The 15,772-nt window shown below is 42.2% G+C and overlaps 1 long non-coding RNA gene and 1 other non-coding gene across 2 annotated transcripts; one reads left to right on the forward strand and one right to left on the reverse strand.

Moving 5' to 3' along the window:
* The first annotated feature begins 497 nt into the window (after window positions 1-497).
* Window positions 498-601, forward strand: LOC114898951. Its single transcript, XR_003794492.1, has one exon. It is a non-coding gene; the product is annotated as a U6 spliceosomal RNA (small nuclear RNA).
* Window positions 602-3,756: 3,155 nt separating this feature from the next.
* LOC114898913 lies at window positions 3,757-15,463 on the reverse strand. The gene is made up of 3 exons (XR_003794483.1): window positions 15,259-15,463; window positions 8,529-8,762; window positions 3,757-5,432 (listed from the first exon to the last, which is right to left on the reverse strand). It is a non-coding gene; the product is annotated as an uncharacterized LOC114898913 (long non-coding RNA).
* Window positions 15,464-15,772: the final 309 nt, after the last annotated feature.

Consider the following 15,772-nt stretch of genomic DNA (forward strand, 5'->3'; position numbering starts at 1 on the left):
TGCTCTCCAACGCTGTCACTGCTTTATCAGCTAAGTCCATGTAATATTCTAAACCCTTTGTTGTAGTTTCAACAGTCTTCACAGCATCTTCACCAGGAGTAGAGTCCATCTCAAAAAAACACTTTCTTTGCCCACCAATAGAAGTAGCTCTTCATCCACTCAAGTTTTACCATGAGATTGCAGTAATTCAGTCCCATCCTCAGGCCCCACTTCTAATTCTAGTTCTCTTGCTGTGTCCACCACATCCTAAGATGCTTCCCCCCTGAAGTTCTAAACCCCTCAAAGACATCCATGCAGATTGGAACCAACTTCTTCCAAACCCCTGTGAATGTGGGTGTTTTGGCCTCTTCCCATTACTCATGAATGTTCTTAATGGCATCTAGAATGGTGAGTTCTTTCCAGGAGGTTTTCAGTTTACTTTGCCCAGATCCATCAGAGAAATCACTGTCTATGGCAGCTATAGCCTTATGAAATGTATTCCTTAAATAATAAGACTTGTGCTCGCTTTGGCAGCACATATACTAAAATTGGAACGATACAAAGATTAGCATGGCCCCTGCACAAGGATGACAGGCAAATTCATGAAGCGTTCCATATTTTTGATGTGGCACATATACACAATGGAATATTACTCAGCCATAAAAAGAAACGAAATTGAGTTGCTTGTAGTCAGGTCGATGGACCTAGAGTCTGTCATACAGAGTGAAGTAAGTCAGAAAAAGAAAAACAAATATGCTAACGCATATATATGGAATCCAAAAAAAAAAAAATGGTCATGAAGAACCTAGGGGCAAGACTGGAATAAAGAGGCAAACCTACTAAAGAATGGACTTGAGGATATGGGGAGGGGGAAGGGTAAGTTGGGACAAAGTGAGAGAGTGGCATGGACATATATACACTACCAAACGTAAAATAGATAGCTAGTGGGAAGCAGCCGCATAGCACAGGGAGATCAGCTCGGTGCTTTGTGACCACCTAGAGGGGTGGGATAGGGAGGTTGGGAGGGAGGGAGACACAAGAGGGAAGAGATATGGGGACAGATGTATATGTATAGCTGATTCACTTTGTTGGAAAGCAGAAACTAACACACCATTGTAAAGCAATTATACTCCAATAAAGATGTTAATAAATAAATAAATAATAAGACTTGAAAGTCTCCTTGATCCATGGGCTGCAGAATGGATGTTGTGTTAGCAGGCATGACAACAACATTCGTCTCATTGTACAGCTCCATCAGAGCTCTTTGGATAACCAGATTTACTGTCAATGAGCAGAAATTTTATTTTATTTTTTTTGGACAAGCCACGTGGCTTATGGGATCATAGTTCCCCGACCAGGGACTGAACCTGGGCCCACAGCAGTGAAAGCACCAAGTCTTAACCACTGGACTGCCAGGGAATTCCCAGCAGTAATATTTTGAAAGATTTTTTTTTTTTCCTGAGTAGTAGATCTCAACAGTAGGCTTAAAAATATTCAGTAAACAGATGATCTGTCATCCAGGCTTTGTTGTTCCATTTACAGAACACAGGCAGAGTAGATTTAGCATAACTCTTAAGGGCCCTGGGATTTTCAGAATGGTAAATAAATATTGGCTTCAACTTCAAGTCACCACCTGCATGAGCCCCTAAAAAGAGTCAGCCTGTCCTTTGGAGTTTTGAAGCCAGGCATTGACTTCTCCTCTCCAGCTAAGAAAGTCCCAGATGGCATCTTCTTTCAATAGAAGGCTGTTTCATCTACATTGAAGATCTGTTGTTTCATACAGCCACTGTCATTAATTATCTTAGTTAAACCTTCTGGATAACTTGCTGCAGCTTCTACATCAGCACTTGCTGCTTCACTTTGCACTTTGTTGTTACACAGACATGGCTTCTTTCCTTAAACCTCATGAACCAACCTCTGCTAGCTTCAAAATGTTCTTCTGCAGCTTCCTCGTCTCTCTCAGCCTTCATAGAATTGAAGAGAGTTAGGGCCTTGCTCTGGATTACGCTTTGGTTCAAGGGAATGTTGTGGCTGGTTTGATCTTCCATCCAGACCGCTCACACTGTCTCCATAGCAGCAAGACAGCTGTTTTGCTTTCTTCTCCTTCATGTATCCACTGCAGTAGCACTTTTAATTTCCCTCAAGAACTTCTCTTTTTTTGCATTCATAACTTGGCTGTTTGGTACAAGAGGCCTAGTTTTTGACCTATCTTGGCCTTTTGACATGGCTTCCTCACTAAGCTTCATCCTTTCTAAATTTTGATTTAAGGTGAGAGACATGCAACTCTTCCTTTCACTTGAACACTTAGAGGCCATTGCAAGGTTATTAATTGGCCTGATTTCAATAATTTTGTGTCTCAGGCAATAGGGAGGCCCAAGGAAAGGGAGAGAAATGAGGGAAAGGCCAGTGAGTGGAGTAATCACATCAGACACAACATTTACTGATTAAGTTCACTGTCTTATGTGGGTGTGGTTTGTGGCATCCCAAAACAATGACAATAATAACCTCAAAGATCACTGATTACAGATCACCAAAACAAATATAATAATAATGAAACAGTTTGATGGACTGTGAGAATTACCAAAACGTGACACAGAGACACAAAGTGAGCAAATTCTGTGGGAAAAATGGTGCCAATGGATTTGCTCAACGCAGGGTTGCCTCCAACGTTCAGTTTGTAAATAAGTGTACTGTGAAGCTCAGGAAGGCAAAGGACAACAAAACAAGGTGGGTCTGTCTGCACATTACGAAGGACATTATGCAGATATGATAAAACATTTCTATGTGCATCACTGATCATTTCCTCGGTACATATTCCAAAAAGATACCAGGGTCTAAACATTTTTAAGATGCTTCACAACGGCTTCTAGAAAAGAGAGACATTTCACAGAGAGAAGAGTCAGCAAAAAGGGGGATTCTGCTGTAGAAAATGGAACAAACAAAAGGAGCAAAAGAAACAGACACCTGCCACTGAAAGGGGAAGCAAATGGAGAAGGTGGATATTGAGCTTTGTGCACAGAAGCTGTGTCCCCAGGTGGACACGCCCTCTAGGATGGAACTCCAGACACTTCCATACCCATTCCTTATTGACTTTTCCTAAGTGAAGGCCGTCCCCATTCTCCATCTGCATAGTGTCACCCTCATCACTCGGTCCCCAAATGCCTCACCACCATCGCTGAATACCAAGCAGGTTAAAAGGAGAGAGGGACACCCTCCCCCTGACATTCCTGATGTCCCTTCTGCTCACAGGAAGAACCTGTAAGTGGTCCCTTGGCCACTCCAGCTGTAAGGGAGCCTTGGAAATGTACTCATAATTCTTGGCAGCCACGTGTCGGGCTCAAAGTTCTACTGCTGTGGAAAAGATGAAGAATAAATATTTGGGACACTAAAGGTCTATTACAGGAACAGAAACAAACCTGGTAATGAAACAAAGCCAAGCAAATGATGCCTTGTCATCGGTTTCTGGGTAGGAGACGCTGTCTGTTCCCATACTCAGTAATCTTATACGTATTACAGTGTATAGAGAGCGCAAGTGTATGAAGAATTGTTTCTTATTGGATTAGGGGAGAAAATCCCTTTAATACCTGCAATGAGGAAGGAATTGCACTTTCTTGAAATGCCGTTTAAAACAAAACAAAAATGCCCTCCTCTTCCTCTGAAAGCACTGTGACCACAAATTCACACCTTTTCACTTCTTTAACCCCAAATCCCCTCCTGTACAAAAGCCTCATTGGGGGAGCCCCTTCAGAAAAACCAACACACACTGTGACAACAGCATAGGTTAGAAAATCACAGCAAGTTTATTCATTGGCAAGAGACATAAAGAAAGCATTAAATGTTTGTGTTTCTAGGCTGCCAGCATAAACTTTTCAAAGTGTTTAAAGTGAATAACACCAAGAGCATAATTAGATATCACATCTTAAAGGACCCAAACACAATTTATCAGCTTTAAAAAATATTTTCAACTGAAAGTACATCTTTACATAGGTACATATATTATGTATAAACCACCTATAGTTGTTTTGAAAAATAATATGATAGAGTTAATAGAAACTTTATTATAATTTAAGAGTCCATGTGATAAACCTGTTAATGCCATAAATTTAATTATTTTGGGGAAATGTCTTCTTTAGACATTTCCCTAAAATAATTCACAGATTCAATCTATCTTAGAACTGGAAGGAATTTTAAGTAATCGCCTGGTTCAGTCAACTCCTTAAGACAAATGAAGAATCGCTATCACTTTTTAGATCAAATTACATGATGCTAAATGACTCATCCAAGGCCCCGTAACTATTAAGTTTCCTCTTTTCTCAGCTCTTTTTTTTTCCTAGCCAAACAGATCTCAACACTGATTTCACGTGTAACCATAAGACATTCAAGTGCAAGATAAATTCACTGAGAAATCCCATTCCAGGATCCACTGTGCTTACTCAGTAAGATAAATTAAACCTGTCTGATGAAAATACACAACAAGCATTGCATTCAGCTTCTTGTCTTCAATTCTGATTAGTAAAGCACAGCCCCTACACTGAGGACAAACAAGACATAAACAGCAGTATAAGTACGTTGCTGGATTCGCTAAGTTTAATGCATCTACTTCGGTGCAAAACACTCATTCTATCCAAAGCCATGTTTTCAGAGGAAAGAAGAGGAAAGTAACTAAGCAGAATAGAATCCAAGGACTGCTGGTGTATTTGTATTCAGAGCATTGGCCTCTCAGGGGCTGTAAGCCTCAGACACAAGTCAGATGCCTTCTTGGTCAGTGTCCCCCACCCACAAGATGGGTCTGTGGGAGGGTCTTCCGACAGCCAGGACACACAGACACGTTCTTCAGGAGTGGTTGGCTCTAAGAATCGGGGCTGAGCTCACAAAGACGGAGTGTGGCTGGACTGGGAGGAAACCAGCTCCGAGCACATCCCCAAGATCTCACCCGGGAGCCAGCAGTACAGGTGCAGGAGAGGCTGGAGGAGCTTCTGCTGATCTGGAAGGTCTTCTCGGTTGCTTCTGTCCACCTCATGCTTTCTAGGGGAGACAACCCTTGGAAGGATTTGGTAGGGGTGTAGTTGAAAATCTGTTCCAAGAAAACGTTTGTTATACTTGGCAGAAAGCGATCACCGTCTCTCACTGGAATGTGCCCAGTCTCAGTCCCGATGGGTCCATCGGGCAGAAGTGAGAACAGTGGTTCAGGTAAAATCGAAATGTCCCACCTTCTGCCACACGACAAGCTCATGCAACTGAAATCTGGGAAAACTGCATAACCAGTCGTGGGCTTAGATGTATCAAACAACATCAAATCTAGTAAAATGTGTCTCCTGGCCCAGAGGAACTACAATTAATTGCAATTATTTTGGATCTCGCTTAACACCATCTGGAGGACCCTTTCTCTTGAAGGGCTGGCATCAACCACGTGGCAGCCAGGGTTCTCCATCCGCTGGTAGGACACTTCTACCCTGGAGACAGGCAGAATGAAAAGAGTTGGCCCATTTGTTAACACGGCTCTTTACGCAAATGTTATTTTCCTACCATAATATAGACAGCTTGAAGCCAGGTCCCCATCTGGTTTATCGCACTTCCGCCACCCAGGCAACTCGCTTTGCATACAGCAGACATCCGATACATTTAGTTTCATAAATGAGAAATTAATAATAATGTTTAATAGCTTGCATTTACTCAAAACCTTTTATCTGCCAAGCATTAGCATCCTGCATGGTCTTCTCGTTTCGTATTCAGAGTAACTTCAGGAGGAGAATCAATGTCATCCACCCCCATTTTGCAGAGAAAGGAGCAAAGGCTCAAAGAGATTAACTAAGCTGCCCAATGGCAAATTCCTCCAGAGTCTGCCCCCTGAAGGATTTCACAGAAGCCAGAGGTCCTTGGCATATACATTGTTTTCACTTAGGAGTCTTCTACAATCGCACTAGAATTCTACCTCTCCTTCCAGTCTTAGCTAGCCTTGGTGTGTACAGAATAGCCGGGGCTGATTTGAAACAGGAGGGAAGTGGGCAGGGCACAGCCTTTGAAAGAACGACATAGCCCGAGGACATGACATAAACTGATTAGAACCAAATGGGCCCAAGATGGCAGACAAGTCAAGTTCCACTGGACCTCAGTATACGCTCACTGTGACAAATCAGCAGGCTAAATGACACACCCACAGGCACCATGACAGTTCCAAAGTCTACCATAAGGATCAAAAAGCGGGTGGTGGCCCAGCTCCTGGAAATCCCCGCCCCCTCCTGAAATAGCCGGAATACTCCTCCCGCTCATTAGCCTATGAAATTACCCACCCCTATAAAAACTGACAACCCCATATCCTGGTGCCTTTCTCACCTTCTGAGATGGCCCACAGTTTGACTGTGGAGTGTGTTTCTCTCTAAATAAATCCACTTCTTACCTATCACTCTGTCTGTCACTGAATTCTTTCTGTGATGAGACATCAAGAACCTGAGCCTCATTAAGTCCTGAAACCAGGTGTGTGATCTCAGTTGGAGACTGTGGGTTTTGGCCGGGTTCGAGTCCCAGCCTCTTGGGTTCAAATCCCAATCTGAGGTGCCTGGTTTCAGATTATATGACCAAAACTCTGGAGCTCTGCGGTTAAAACAAGCACCCGGACTCAGCCATATAAAAGAATGAAATAATGCCATTTGCAGCGACATGGATGGACCTCGAGATTGTTACACTGAGGGAAGTCAGACAGAGAAAGACAAATACCATATGATATCGCTTCTATGTGGAATCTAAAAAAAAAAAATGGTACAAATGAACCTACTTACAAAACAGAAATAGACTCACAGATGTAGAAAAGAAACTTATAGTTACCAGTGGGTAAGGGGTGGGAGGGATAAACTGGGAGATTGGGAGTGACATATACACACTACTATATATAAAACAGCTAATTAATAAGAGCCTACTGTATAGCACAGGGAACTCTACTCAATGCTCTATAATGACCTATATGGGAACACAATCTAAAGAAGAGTGGATGTACGTATATGTATAACTGATTCAGTTTGCTGTACAGCAGAAACTAACACAACATTGTAAAGCAACTATACTCCAATAGAAATTATTAAAAAAAAAGTCCTCAGAGTAGATGGTGAGAAATGGAATATTTCCCGCCATTATCAGTAAACAAAGGATGTCCCAGTCATCAGCGATTGCAGCCACCACGGCTGGTGAGCTGGTGAGCCCTGAGGGAACTCAGGAAGGAAAAGAATACCTGCCATCTAGCAGCCATCAGACTGCAGCTACTCCCTAAGGTGAGCCCTGAGGGAACTCAGGATGGGAAAGCACAGGATACTGGCCCCAGATAGCTGAGGTGCTTTCAAAGGAATGATTTCAGTGACCCCAGACTCTTGCATCTTCCCACACACAGAAAAACGCTAAATTCCTTAACTTGACTTATCTGGTTTTCTTTAATTAACAATAATCTTCTGACATTCAGACTACCTGTCCTTTGTTGCAAAACTCTTATGTGTCCTAGCTCTCCTGTCACCTCCTCGGAGCAGTTCTCTCAGGGTTACTTGAGATGCTGCCTCCCGGGCTTGAAGTCCTAAAAATTCCCGCCAAATAAAACATAACTCTCAACTTTTAGGCTGTGAATATTTTTTAGTCGACAATGGTCTGGGGCCATAGCTCTGCCTCACCACCTACCAGCTAGGAGAACATGCCACATTTCTTTCCCACCTGTGCCTCAGTTTCCTCATCTGTGAAGCGAGGACGGAAATAATGCCTTCCTTGCAAGTTTGCTGTGAAGTTTAACTGAATTAATACCAACCAGTCAACCCTTTGACATGGTTTCTCTGCACACAGCTGAGTGGTTAATTATTTATGTTATAACAGCATAAGTTAGGATAACAGTGCTATCAGTGTTTATTTATATCAACAATTCTGTTTTGGCTTTTCAAACCAGTCCTACAGAAGTAATTTAGTCAGCCGTGAAGCAGTAAGATGGTCCGGACACTCCTGCTATTGTGTTCATAGCTTTCTAATGAAAATGAAAGCACTGCCTTAAAATCAGAAAGGTCTTGAATTTAAACCCAGTTCTACTACTCAGTAGATATGCAAGTTGTAGACAAATCACTTAATCTTTGAGCCTCAGTTTTATAAACTGTGAAGTACAGCTAACATTATCCTTGCAAGGGTTACAGAGCATCAGAAGTAAAATGCCTGACACACAGTGAGCCCCTAACGGGTAAAAGTCACTGTGAGGCCGTCAGACAGTGCTTGTGACCATTCTGTTACGATGACCCAGAAAAGTGTATTGTCTCACTCAGGTTCACGCTGGTGCTGGCACAGCCAGGACTAGAAAGACTAGGAAGGAGGTCTGATCCCCAGTCAGATATCCTGTGGCTATAAAACCACCACGCAGTGGCCCCATGGAACAATCCCATTGAAAGGAGTGAATCTAACTTGGAGGATACTGCCTCTCAGGTTTGGAAAATGGGAACCGTGTCATGTCCTCCACTTTACCAGAGTCAGTGCTGTTTCTGGATCGTCGCCACAGCCAGGGACCCCTGCCCCTCACATGGCATCGAGACACCTACTTTTGACGAAATATGCTGTTGGCCTCCAGTTCAGCCTCCTCCTTGGTCCTCTCCATGCCCCGGCCCTCGATCCTCTGCATCCTCTCCTCGGGACTCATGGTGAGCAACAGGACCAGGTCGGGTTTGAGCAGGTCCCTGGGTCACTGGTACATAGAGTGATGGGCAGGAGGCAGGTGCTGGAGACCCCCACTTACCTCAGTGGCTATGGCGTAGGTGGCCGTGCTGTGCCAGTACCTGAGAAGGAAAGCGGTAGTGAGTTCCCTGTCCACAGAGGAAGTCAAGGGAGCACCTGAAAACCAGCTGCTGAGGACGCTGAAACCAGAGATGGCTCTGCTGAACTTGTCCTAGTACTGTACACATTAAAGAGGTAAAACTAAATCTTATTTTTTAAAGTATTTATAAAATGTAAAAATAAGTTAAAATCAACAACCACAATAAGAATCCAGTGCACACCACCCAGAGCTCCATTTACTCAGTTAAAACTGCATGTATTGTGGGACTACTCTGTTGCCTTGGCCTTGCAGGATGCTTTCTTTTGTGATGGCAGGTTGGCATGGGATGGTAGATTTGTTCGGTAGTCCACTGGTATTTAATGCTGTATCTTGGCCAAACAAAAATCTGCAGGCCCATTCAGTTCCTACAATGTTTTAAAACTGAACTTGCTGGGCTTCCCTGGTGGCGCAGTGGTTGAGAGTCCGCCTGCTGATGCAGGGGACACTGGTTCGTGCCCCGGTCCGGGAAGATCCCACATGCCACGGAGCGGCTGGGCCCGTGAGCCATGGCCGCTGAGCCTGCGCGTCCGGAGCCTGTGCTCCGCAACGGGAGAGGCCACAACAGTGAGAGGCCTGCGTAACACACACACACACACAAAATAAAAAACTGAACTTGCTGACAAGACATGGAAACAACCTAAACGTCCAACAACAGAGGAATGGATAAAGATGTGGTACATATATACAATGGAATACTACTCAGCCATAAAAAAGAATGAAATAATGCCATTTGCAGCTACATGGATGCAACTAGAGATTATCATACTAAGTGCAGTAAGTCAGAAAGAGAAAGAAAAATACCATATGATATCACTTATACGTGGAATCTAAAATATGACACAAATGAACCTGTCTATGAAACAGAAACAGACTCACAGACACAGAGAACTGACTAGTGGTTGCCAAGGGGGTGGAGTTGGGGAGGGATGGAGTGGGAGTTGGGGATTAGCAGATGCAAACTATTATATATAGGGTGGATAAACAACAAGATCCTACTGTAGAGCAAGGGAATTATATTCAATATCCTGTGATAAACCGTCATGGAAAAGAATATAAAAAAAAGAATGTAAATATATATATATGTATAACTGCGTCACTTTGCTGTATGGCAAAAATTAACACAACCTTGTAAATTGACTTCAATTTTAAAAATAAATAAATGAAAAATAAAAGAAATTGGACTTGCTGATGAAATCTGCATTCTAGGAACCCTGGATAGGAGGCCTTTGTCTTTCCCAGCTCTCCAGTCATCCAGTTGCAACTGTATGGATCAGAAAGAGAAATAAACCCAGATAAAATCTCTGAAACTCTGTGAATGTCCTCCCTGAGTGACAGCGGTCACTCTTGACCGGCTGATCTTAAAAAATGCTTTGAAGAGAGGAAAAGAAAATCGCAACCATCAAAGAAAATCAAATCAGCCCACTCTTTCAAAAAGCCCAATGGGGCTTCGCTGGTGGCGCAGTGGTTGAGAGTCCGCCTGCTAATGCAGAGGACACGGGTTCGTGCCCTGGTCCGGGAAGATCCCACATGCTGCGGAGCGGCTGGGCCCGTGAGCCATGGCCACTGAGCCTGTGCTCCGCAACGGGAAGGGCCACAACAGTGAGAGGTCCGCACACGGCAAAAAAAAAAAAAAAAAAGCCCAATGGCTTTCTACCACCTGCCAGAAAACTTTCAGCCTCCATCTAAGACACAAGCCTCTTCCCAGTGTGGACCCAGGCACGCTCTTCCATGGGGGTCTGTCTTCACACTTTTCCTCCGGCTGGAATGAAGGTCTCAGGCAGCAAAGTGCCTCCTCTTCCTTCGGCAGGCCATGCAGAGGCAGACCCCAGCAGGATTCACTGTTTCCTCCTCTGGGCTCTCAATGCCCTTCCTACTCAGCTCTACTGAAGGACTTATTCTAAATTAGAGCCAGTTGTGTACAAGTTTCTCTCTTTCATCTCCTCCATTAGATAATTCATTTTTCAGTCATCTCTGTATTCCAAAATCTGAAACCAGCATCTGGCACACAATAGGTATGCAACTAATAATGTTTTTTGGATGTAGGAATAAATGAATTAGAATTATTTTATTGATTGGCATAGTTTATTACACTCTTGCCCTGTTCATGTCATATTCCAATTTTAAGTGACGAAATGCAAAACTCCAAATCCAGTATCAAAGCACTAACACCTACAAAAACATTTATGAAACAATTATAAACATCCCAATGTCGAGAGGCACCCATGGCCCCATCCTTGTCTGTATTTTCAATTTACTTCCTGTACTGTTTTAAAATCCTAAATTCTTAATCACTTTAGATTTGAACTGCTTTTCACAGTGAAAAGGACATACTGGTCCTTTATCTACAAAATAAATGCAGAGTGTTATCCAAGCTGTGTATTGTTTTACTCTCTGCCACCTACTTGCTTTGTGTACATTGGTTAAGTCTCAAATTCCTCTTCTGGAAAATGAAAATCATGAAAGCTTTGTTTTCCTCCCATAGTTTTTACAAAAATAGTCAAGTGCTTTTTAAAAATGTATCACACTTGAATTGGGAGATTGGGATTGACATACATACACTAATATGTATAAAATGGATAACTAATAAGAACCTGCTGTATAAAAAAATAAATAAAATAAAATTCAAAAAAGAAATGTATCACACTGTCATTATAAGGCAATATTTAATTCTTATTGGACACTAAAGCTGCAAGATTTCAAATTATGATAATACAATACAGAGAATACTGAAAAGAACAAAGGTAAAAAATTAATTTGGGGGCTGATCAATTCTAATATCATTCATTCTTCAAAGCCCTTTTCCACCTCCAAAAGCGTGGCCAGTGTAGCTGCTAGCGCCTTGAATTCTGCCTGGGGCCATTCCTATGTATCACTTACCAGACTTTTAATCACTCACAAACTTGTACTTTCACCTTCTCAACCAGATACATCTTGTCTCCCAAGCTGAATAAACCCAAGCAGGTCCAGGTTTTCTTCTTCTTGGCAACAAAACTACAATTTACACTGCATTTTGCACATGCTCCGTGTTCACTGAATTAAATACTTAGCTATGAATACAGAGGCTGATATCATCTAAATGTAAAAAGCCTTCTTTATTGTAGAAAAACCATCAGCAAGAATAGATTTTTTAAAGGTAATGAGGGTGATTAAGTTGCCAACCTTAACCGCAGTCACCATCAAAAATTACTCCATCTCCCTTCTTTTTTCAGCTAGATGATGGTGTTGTCTAAAATGGATTTCCTTAAAATCTTTAAACATGAACAAAACCCATCCAGACAACAAATAACTGCTCTTTTCTTCTCATCTGACAAGGTGATCTAGCATTATCTCTTTAAAGAAAAAAAATTGCAGACAATTCACAGACATAAAGAAGAAAAATCAGGGAAGAATGGGAGCCCTGTTCTGCAAGCCAGAGTTCTCTCACTGACAACACTGCTGCTCATTTTAAATAATCATACCCTCTGGCCATCAATTTCAGACTCATTATTTAGCATTCTCCATTCCTGCCATAGGGAAACCACATTAGCTCAAATCAAATGCAATTTGTTGACACATTATACATCACTTATAAAATAATGCTTTATATTTTTATAGCAATGTGCTATTTTCAAAGCACGTCCACCTTCATCAACTCATTGGATATTCACCACAAGTCTTTTGATTTTTATTCTGTATTGGAGTATAGTTGATGAATAACGTTGTGTTAGTTTCAGGTGTACAGCATGGTGATTCAGTTATACATATACATGTATCTGTTCTTTTTTCAAATTCTGGTCAGCAGGGAAGGGATAAAGAATATCATCTTTGAAGAGATTAGGAAACAGGATGCAGAGAATAAGTGTCTGCCTACATGCAGAAACCCGTGCTGCTCCAGGATTTTTGGAAATCCTAGGAAGTAATGTGCCTTATGAAGTCACACTTTATTAGGAAAAGCCTAGTCTATCTCCTTGAAATAAAGAGAGACTAACAAATAAATAAATAAATATATATATATATATATATATATATATATCAATATGGTAAATCCAAGGACTTTAACAATAGGGTGGATCCCACAGGTGAAGAAGTCCCACAAAGGAAAGCAATGTCTTACCCTTGTCTAGGATTCCTTGTAACTTGCCAACTTTGAAATCACTATCTTGCCATCCCCAAAGTTAAGAGTACCCACTGGCATTATAGCTTAGATGACAGCAAAGGCCTTCTAACTACTTTGTACGGTTTTCATCTTCCCCACCACCACTCACCACCACACACTTTTTCTTAGGTCCAGTCACCTTTCCCCAGGCTTCCCACGCCTCAGACCACTCTGCTTCTTCGTCCCATAAATATCAAGCCCCTTGCTTTGGGGAAGGCAGATTTGAGATGTGCTCTGCCGTCTCCTTGCTTGCGGCCTTATGAATGAACCCTTTCTCTGCTGCAAACAAGAGTCTCAGTGTTTGGCTTGGGGAACATCGAACCTGGTTTGGTAACACACGTGGGCACCAAAGTTGTGTAAAAGAATGGTCATGGCAACAGGGACGATTCTCACAGGTGGCGTGAAGGAAGGCAGATGCAAACAGCAGTCAATGTCTATCTGCTTGTAGAGAGTTCAAGAACACGCAGAACTAACCTACGGTGACGGAGTCAGGGTCATGGTTCCCACGGGCGGGAGGATGGGTCGTGACTGGGAGGGAAGGAACTTACAGGGTGGAGTAAGGTTCTAAGTCACGACCTGGGTGCAGGATGTACTTGAACATGTTCACTTTTTTAAATTCCTTGAGATTTCCATTTATAATTAGTGCTCCTCCCTGAACACTTGTCAGGCTTCAGTGCAACTGCTCATCTTTCCAAAAATAAGTCAAATTGCAGCAAGAACAAGATGTACACTGCAGTCATGTTAAGGACGAATTCACCTGCAACTGAAGCCCTTTGGTACTCCCCACCAACTGCATTTCTCTCTTTTTCCCAAGGGACAGCACTCTCCTAAATTTGGTGTTCAACATCCTTCCATCCCTTTTTTGGTATTATGTTTTATATTATTTTGCATGTGTTCTACTGAATATCTTTCTGCAAGTTGATTTCTTTCATTTGAAATTACAGTTTTGTAACTTAGGCACATTGATGCATCCTACGAGCGCATATGGCTGTTCGGTGCTCCATTTTATAAGTATATGCCAGTATTAATTTACCCTTTCTTCTGCTGATGCCTTTGGTTTTTCAAGTTTTTCAATATTATGAACAAAGCTGAAACAAACTGTATTTCTTCAGGAAGTGGAAGCAATCTTCTCAAATTGCTCCCCAAGTCACCCTACAGGTGCCCACTCCCACCAGCACCATGTGAGTTTCCATCAACCCACATCATCTCCAACTCTGGGCTATCAGACTTTTCTAATGAGTTCTCACCAACCTGATGAGAGTAAAACGGGCTCTCATCGTCGTTTGAATTTCCATTCCTAGTAGGACTTGCCTGCCGTTCCCTTTGTCCATTTTTGTAGCACTTTTAAGCTACTTCTTACATATGAAATTTCAAAATATAACTCAGCTTCTGTCACTCTATTATCTGAAACCTCCCAAAGGCCCCCCTCTGCACTCAGAACAAATTCCACACTCTTTTATCACAGCCACAGACCCTGCTGACCTGTCTCTGCCTTTTTATCCATCCAGAAAGCAGCCCCTCGTCCACATGTTTTCCTCACGATGGCCTGTTTCTAGCCCTGGAATGTGTTCGCATTTTCCCGTCTCTACACTTTGCTTTTGCTGACCCCTCTCCCACAAAGCTTTTACTCCAGGATTTTCAGGTGTGTCTCTCTTTGGTCATTCAGAGCTCAGACCACTGGTACCCCCTCACGCAGGCCTTCCTAAGTCACATCTAGTGGGGGGTTAGCCATCCTCCACCACACGACCTTGATCTCTCCTCTTTATAGTATTTATCACTCTCTGATATTACCTTATGTATCTATATGCTTGATTATTACCTTCTCCTTCAACAGAATGTTTGCTCCATGAAAGCAGGGCACTGCCTAGCTCATTTACCACCGAATCCTCGAAATTGAGAACTGTCTTTGGCAAATGGTAGATTTCCAATATATGTTTGTTGAATAAGCCAATAAACAAATGAACCACTGAAAGCTTGATTTGTGAAGCAGAGACTTTTGTTAATATCCCCCATATGCTATTTCTAGCTCTGTCACTTTGGCAAGTTACTTAACTTTTCTAAGACCTGTGTTTCTCATCAGTAATTTTAGTATCTATGTAGTAGTTGTTCCAGATGTTAGTATAGTATGTATAATGTCTTTAGCAAAATGCCAGCCAATGGTGTAAGTGATTAATAAATCACAAACATTATTCCTGTTATTATCATAATACACTTTGTCTTAAACACTATTGTGTACTTGCATGTATATGTACACACACACACACATACACACTACTTATATGTTAGGAAGAAAATGCCGAATTCAACGCATCTTTATGCCCACCTGTCTACAATCACAGGCGATTTGGTAGATTCTTTAGCTATTTCAGAAGCCACGATATAGTTGCCCAAAGAGTAAAAAGCTCTTCTAATGATAGTTGGTTCATCATCAAAGATTTTCCTCCACTGGCTGATGCAAGAGGGTGGTGACTTCAAGAGAACAGCCTTGAGTGAATCTGAAACTGACTGGGTCACAGTGGTTTTACCTGCAGGTCGGATACAAAATGCAGCACATCTTAACCACAGCCACGGTATCACTCCCAAAAGTTAACATTGATGTCAGAGCAAAGACATTCTTTCCACCTGTTACCACAAGGAGTTGATTAAATAATACAATTCTTTACAAAAAGTTGCCAACCCTTGGGAATTCAGGATTCCTGTTTGGTGTGAGAATGCTTGAAAGTAAAAAACAAATGGTCATCTCGTTTACAAACTAATGATAAACTCTGCTATCAGCTTCCAGGAACTCACTCCTCCCATCACGCCTCACCTGACTCAGGAAGGAGACTCACAGGGAA

The sequence above is a fragment of the Monodon monoceros genome, unplaced genomic scaffold, assembly GCF_005190385.1.
Source record: "Monodon monoceros isolate NGI ecotype Baffin Bay Population unplaced genomic scaffold, NGI_Narwhal_1 Contig2887_ctg1, whole genome shotgun sequence".
NCBI classification, from domain to species: Eukaryota; Metazoa; Chordata; class Mammalia; order Artiodactyla; family Monodontidae; genus Monodon; species Monodon monoceros.